We start from the raw sequence: 6556 nt of genomic DNA on the forward strand, positions 1-6556 counted from the left end.
CACCGACCTTTGTGTTGACAAACTTTATTTTATGAATTGTTGCAGGTTTGCATCTTGGTTGATTTATGATTGTGAAGAAAACGACATCAAAGACCTTAGGATATTAGTAAAAATGAACAATATCAATTTGCCATATTTTGTGATATCTTGTTTATGGTTATTTTATGGATAATTGTTATGTGACATTTTTGATGTTGTGAAATGAAATGAGTTTATTAAATACTGTCACTTTAATTAGTGTCATGTGCTTATGGATAATCGTTACACCTCGGCATGTTCCGCCGCCTTTGGTCGGGGTGTGACACACCATATGCTATTATACAATGTCTCTACTTATACCCATCCACGTTATAAGTTATCAGATACTTAAGGGGGGGAGACCTTAAGTTATCGGATCCTCATAGCATATTTATAGTGTTAATGTATTCGATACAAAGGTTATTTTCCTCTACTCGTTCACGTACGACTACGAACAAGTACTTTGCATCAAAACATAATGCAGCGCCACTCGAACTTTTGCTGTTCGAGAAACTAATGGCAACTGACTTATTAAAGTATATCTTCAATTTTCATGATATGGAGTTAAACAATTTTGAGTCCATTATCAAATTTTCAAAAAATATTCCATGGCACGTTGCATTGTACACTACAACATATTCAACCATCATTATGGAGATTGTTAGCTGTTGCTTATGACTCCTCCATGAAATTAGTCCGCCTATCGACATAAAGAGGTACCCCAAATATGATTTCTTATCATTTTTGCTTTTAGCAAAGTAAGAATTATAAGAGTCAATTACTTCCAAATTATCAATTATTTTTATATCAAGCTTCTTTCGTTCTTTACAGATATCACAATACTTTATTTATTGTCTTATAATGATCTAGACCATAATTAGATTGATAACGGTCTAACATTCCAACAATAAATGTGATAACTTGACGAAAACAAACTTAACTATACATCACGCTTCCAACTACTAAACCATAATGTATCAGTTTCATTCACTCCTTCTAAATCTCTATTTTCGGACATTTAAAATGAAACGAAAGACCTCCTTAAATTACTGGAGCTACTAATGCAAAGCAACATTGCATGCTATATCGTGTAAAAACACGATTAACGTAAGCCTTTTGAGACCAACCTAATGTCTCATAGATACGATCTCGGTTTATTTTGATGTCTAATACATAAGGAGCTTCTTAGAGATCTATCATGTCAAAATTACGCGAGAATGATCACTTTGACCCATGCAATAAATCTAAGCTATTACTTGCCAGAAAAATATCTTCTGTGTAAATGACAAGTATAGTAAAATTGCTCCCACTCATTTTGAGGTAGGTGAATTGATCCACTTGGTTTTCATAAAGCATGTATTCCATATAATTTCATCGAACTTTAAGTATCATTGACATTTTATCTATTTTAACCCATATTTGGATTTCTTTAGCTTACAGATTACATGTTCCTTACACTCAGGATTAAATCTCTTAGTTTGAGTTATGAACACGTCTTTATGCAAATCACCATTTAGGAGAGCAATTCTTGACATCAATCTAATGTAGCCTTAAGTCATAATTTGCTACTAATGTCATACCAACACTCAAGGAAACCTTCTATAATACAGGTTAGAAAGTTACCTAATAATACTGTCTTTTGGGTATAGCCTTTAGCAGTCAATCTTGCTTTATAATTTTTGACGTTTTCGATTGGGACTAATTTGATTTTGTAAACTCATTTACAACCTACAGGTTTTGCACCCTCGGGTAATTTGACCAACTCCTAAAGGTCATTCTTATTCCTGGAATCAAGCTCATCAATCATAGATGTATTCCATTCACAAGACTGATCACTACTAATGGCTTCATTATAAGAGGCTTGATAATTATACTTTCCTAAATTCAAATCATCTTCATTAAGGTAGGTTACATAAGCATCAAAGTTAGAATGCCTTTTAGACTTGTATGACCCTCAAGTTGATTTTCGGGTTCTTGATCGTTAATAGGTTCAAGTCTTTAATCTTGTGTGTTTGAGGTGCCTTAACTCTCAGGAATATTTGAAGCATTATTTTCTGAGGAAACATTAGGTGGTGCAGTGTTATGTAAAAGAGGTGTGATAGGAGGTAAAGTTGAAGAGCCCATCCCCCCTCCTCTGCACTTCTTGGAAATAAAAATTTTCACTTTCACTGCTCCCACTAATCTTGGAGTTTTCTAGAAACTCAACATTACGAGTTTTTACTATACGAGTAGTATACGTAGGGTAATAGAATTTAAATCCCTTAGAATGTTTGGGATATCATACAGAGTAACAACTGACAGTCCTTATGTCAAGTTCTCGTTATAGAGTATTATAAAGTTTAGCTTTGGCAAGACAACCCCATACTTTCATATATCGCAAGCTTGGCTTCCTTCTTGTCCTAATATCAAAAGGATTTTTAGGGACAAAATATATGAACAATTGTTTTTAAGGCCTCGGTCCATAAAAAGTTTAGGACGATTGAGTTTGCTAACATACTTTCAACCATATCGTCAAGGGTTCTAATTCTTCTCTCAGTGTTAATGTTATGCTGAGAAGTACCCGTAGTGGTAAATTCGTATGTTGGCCATAATACTCACCTCGTCTATCTGATCAGTTTACCTTTATCTTATGCTTAAGTTGAATGTTAACTTTAGACATAAAGGTTTTTAATATGTCAGATGATTCATTTTGTTTCTCTTTAACTAAATACAAGTACGCGTAAATTATAGAGATTTCAATCAAGACAAGCAAAAACAAGAATTTAAGAGTTTAACTAATAGTGACTTTGTCACACCCATGCAAAACTTCATAACCATCATTGTCTAACTTTGGTAGTGATACTAAATTAAGATATCATAAAGTGTAATACAATGACAAGTTTTTCATAATAAATTGCATGGTTCCTATAACATCATTAAGTTCGTCACCGACTCTCGTTCTAAAAGTTCTCTGGTTTCTTTTTAGTTTTTGGATTGTAAGAAATCCCTTTCTTAGTTAGCCCCACCTTGAATTTTGACAATCCCATCGCATGCGTCCTTTATTATGGCACCATTAACATGTGATTGTCCCTTAGAAACATTACGGTCGAGAATAGTACTTGATTTAGATTTATGGACCCTAAAACTTTCCTCTTTGAATTTCCCCTACTTCTTATGCGAGTTACTAGTAGTGACATAAGCAACTTTCGGTTTTTCTAGGTTTCAATCGCTTTTCCTTTTGCACACATATTGCTTATCAACTCACTCGGTGACTATTTGTCTTTTATGAGTGTTATAGTTGATCTTAGAAGCATCAAAATGTGTAGGAAGAGAAGTTATGATAAAAGGCGCTAGAAAACATTTACCGATCTTCATGTCTAATACATTTAGCTCTCCTGATGACACTTGATATGGAATTATTGATGATTACAAAAGACGTTTTGTTTGACTATCCCATTTATTATGCTCTAATTTCTAATATTCAATTCTTTAAGAAGTAAGAGCTACGAGGGCATCATGTCTTTACGCATAATCAAGATCCATCTTTCCAAGAGTGATTTTAACCGTGTTCGTCTAAGTGGCAAAGTTCGATTACAAAGCTAAGACTTAAAGTGGATACTAGATTGATATAGATGGAAGACTTGATTAAGCTAAATTAGGGGTGATAAAATAGGCAAACAAAACAATATATTGAAGATAAAGTCAATTATACACCAACATAAAAGACTGACTTAAGGTTCTATTTGAACTTTGGCTTCGCGTTGGCTATGACCAGAATTCAAATATCATGAACATACATAAGGAGTAAGGTTCTACTTGAACTTTCGCTTCGCGTTGGCTATGACCAAAGTTCAAATATAATGAACGCACGTAAATAAAATAATGGCTCATATACACACCACATCGCTTGAGCAAAAAATGAAATGTCTATGTCAATAAGGCCAGTAGGTCATCATGTATACCATCAAAACAAGTAGCCGTTGGGTTTATTTTGTTTTGACAAAAACACATAATTGCATAAAATGGTTTCATTATACTTCAAATTCAAATCAAATGATATCTCGTTGGTTCAATCATTTAATCATTCATTAAAGTAACCATTAAAATTCTAACTCGCGCGAAACTTATGCAAAAGTTATGGCTTTAAACATAAATAAATTTACGTTTAAAATAATAATATTCAAAATAATTGGCAGTTTTAAGTTCGTTTACACGAAAGATTGTTGCATATGGAAATTAGACCATTCGTGAGTTCGATCAAACGAAAGCTTTGGCTATTCGAAATCTCGAGCCACACGAAAGTTTGGTCGCTCAAAAGTTAAGTCACAAAGTTTCGTTTATATCAGCAAAACTATGCCATTTGAATATTCAAGTGAAAGTTACTAAGTTTCACCAAAAGATATATAAATTTCATTTAAAATTAAGTTTCGTTTAAGGTGAAAGATTTAATTAATGATACGGGAAGTTAATGGCACCTCAAAGTAATAATGAAACGAAAGTAAGCATAGGCCAAATGAGCTCAATCAAAACTTAAATTATTCACACAAAACTTAAATAATTCTTTTGATCTTTAACGAAAGTCATATAAATGCTTGAGTGTAAACAAAACTAAGTAATGTTTTGTTTCGTAGTGAACAAGTTACAAACATGAAACATACTGAGTTTTCGTTTACAACATGGTTAATTTCGTTAAAACATTTATTTGCAGAATCACATCCACTTTTGACTATTGTGAAAACAACAATTACTCATTCCACCATCAAAACTAATTGTAATTTATGTGGACGAAAAACTGATTAAAAAAAAATTATCCGTTAGTTTTGGGCTTATGTGAGTCCCAACCATGCGAAAAATTATACATTAATTTACAAACATTTAATAAATAAGTATAATGCAAAACTTGTTTTCAATCTGAATTAAATGAATTCTAAAACATAAATTTGTTGACATATTAAAATCATGTGACTTACCCACTTAGTTGAATTAATGGAAATCCAATATATCAAGAATTATCAAGGGAAACCGATTTGCACCATTATCCTATTCTTGTGTCAATTATAATGCCGAACGAAAACTTAATGGTGGTTATCAATTGAAGCAACGATTTGTAGAACACCAAGTTAAGGATTTTAATTATCAGAAAACAAGTTATCGGTTATTTTAATGATTGAATTGATATAATCAACATTGATATGATACCACATGTTGATTATATTCTTGAGACATCGGTAAACCATAAACCCTAACATGTTGATTCGATCATAAATAAGAAGTTAGACATCATACTAATAGAACTTACTTGTAGAAATAGAGATCATAGAGAAGGATGATGATGCCATGAAGACTTCTGATTCGGTTCCATTATGATGTCAGTGATTGATGGAAATCTTAGAGAGAAAGTTATTGATATGTATTCTTAATTCTCTGTTGTTGTTATGTGACATCTAAAGGAAACCCTAATATATATATAGGTATGTCCATCAAATAACCCATATATCTTATGAGCCCAATTAGATTATTTGACTAATTATAATATTTAAATGGTAATGAGGCTACATTATATAGGCTTTTCCAACACACACCGTATAAAATAAAAGATAAAACTAAATAAAAATAATAAAATAAGGGACGAGTTGGAAATAGTTATTGTACCGCGTGGCAAAAGGTGTTGGATTGACAACTCCGATTGATAAAAATAAAATCAAATCAAATAAAGAAAAAGAAAAAACATTTTCCGTTCACATGAGTAAAACACGTGACAGCATGTGTCCGATAACGCGTTTGTATGGTTCTGTTGGAAATTGGCGATGCGTCGCTGTTTAACCTTAAAAATAGTCATGAAGGCATGAACCACTGTTTCTTATTTGGTTTTACTTATTACATTTATATTTATATTTTCATAAATCATACTTTGATAAAATATTATTTATATACACGTGGATACTGTTTTGAAAGTGATGGGAAGTGTGTACAACATAACATACGTGAAATTAATCTTTCCTTAAAAAGGCATTTTATAACAAGTACAAGTGCAACAAGAATATATACGCATAATTTGTACCATGATAAGCCTCGACGTCGTCAAATCGTTTGTATCAAAAGCTTCAGAAAACCAAACAATTATAACCCTGGGTTACTTAGAATTATGGCAACTCCGGACTTTAGCAATCTAGCCTGACCTTAATGTATCTTGGCCATTAGCATATGTTGGGGATTTCAAAATAGCCACCTGGATTATTTAGAGAGTCGTGTGATAACTTTCAAATTAAAAGTTATTTTGGTGGTTATCCAAAATACTTTAATCGGATAAAACTCTAAATTTAGACAAGAATTTCGTATGGAATTTGTGAGGAAGATGAACCAGAGAAAGCGTCAATCCAAATATGAACGATATATTAATCCTAGGGCAGTTTCCAGACAGTTTCAGAGTTAGATAACTGCTTTAAGCAGTTCTCTATTCAAAATTCAAAATTCGTTAATAAATAAACTCCAAATTAAACTTATGATTATGCGTGACATAATCATAAAATTCATTTTTCTAATGAAATTTTAATGAAGC

The sequence above is a fragment of the Bidens hawaiensis genome, unplaced genomic scaffold (genome assembly GCF_021521415.1).
Source record: "Bidens hawaiensis isolate Kalapana, Puna unplaced genomic scaffold, B.hawaiensis_p1.1 tig00022670_1, whole genome shotgun sequence".
Lineage (NCBI taxonomy): Eukaryota > Viridiplantae > Streptophyta > Magnoliopsida > Asterales > Asteraceae > Bidens > Bidens hawaiensis.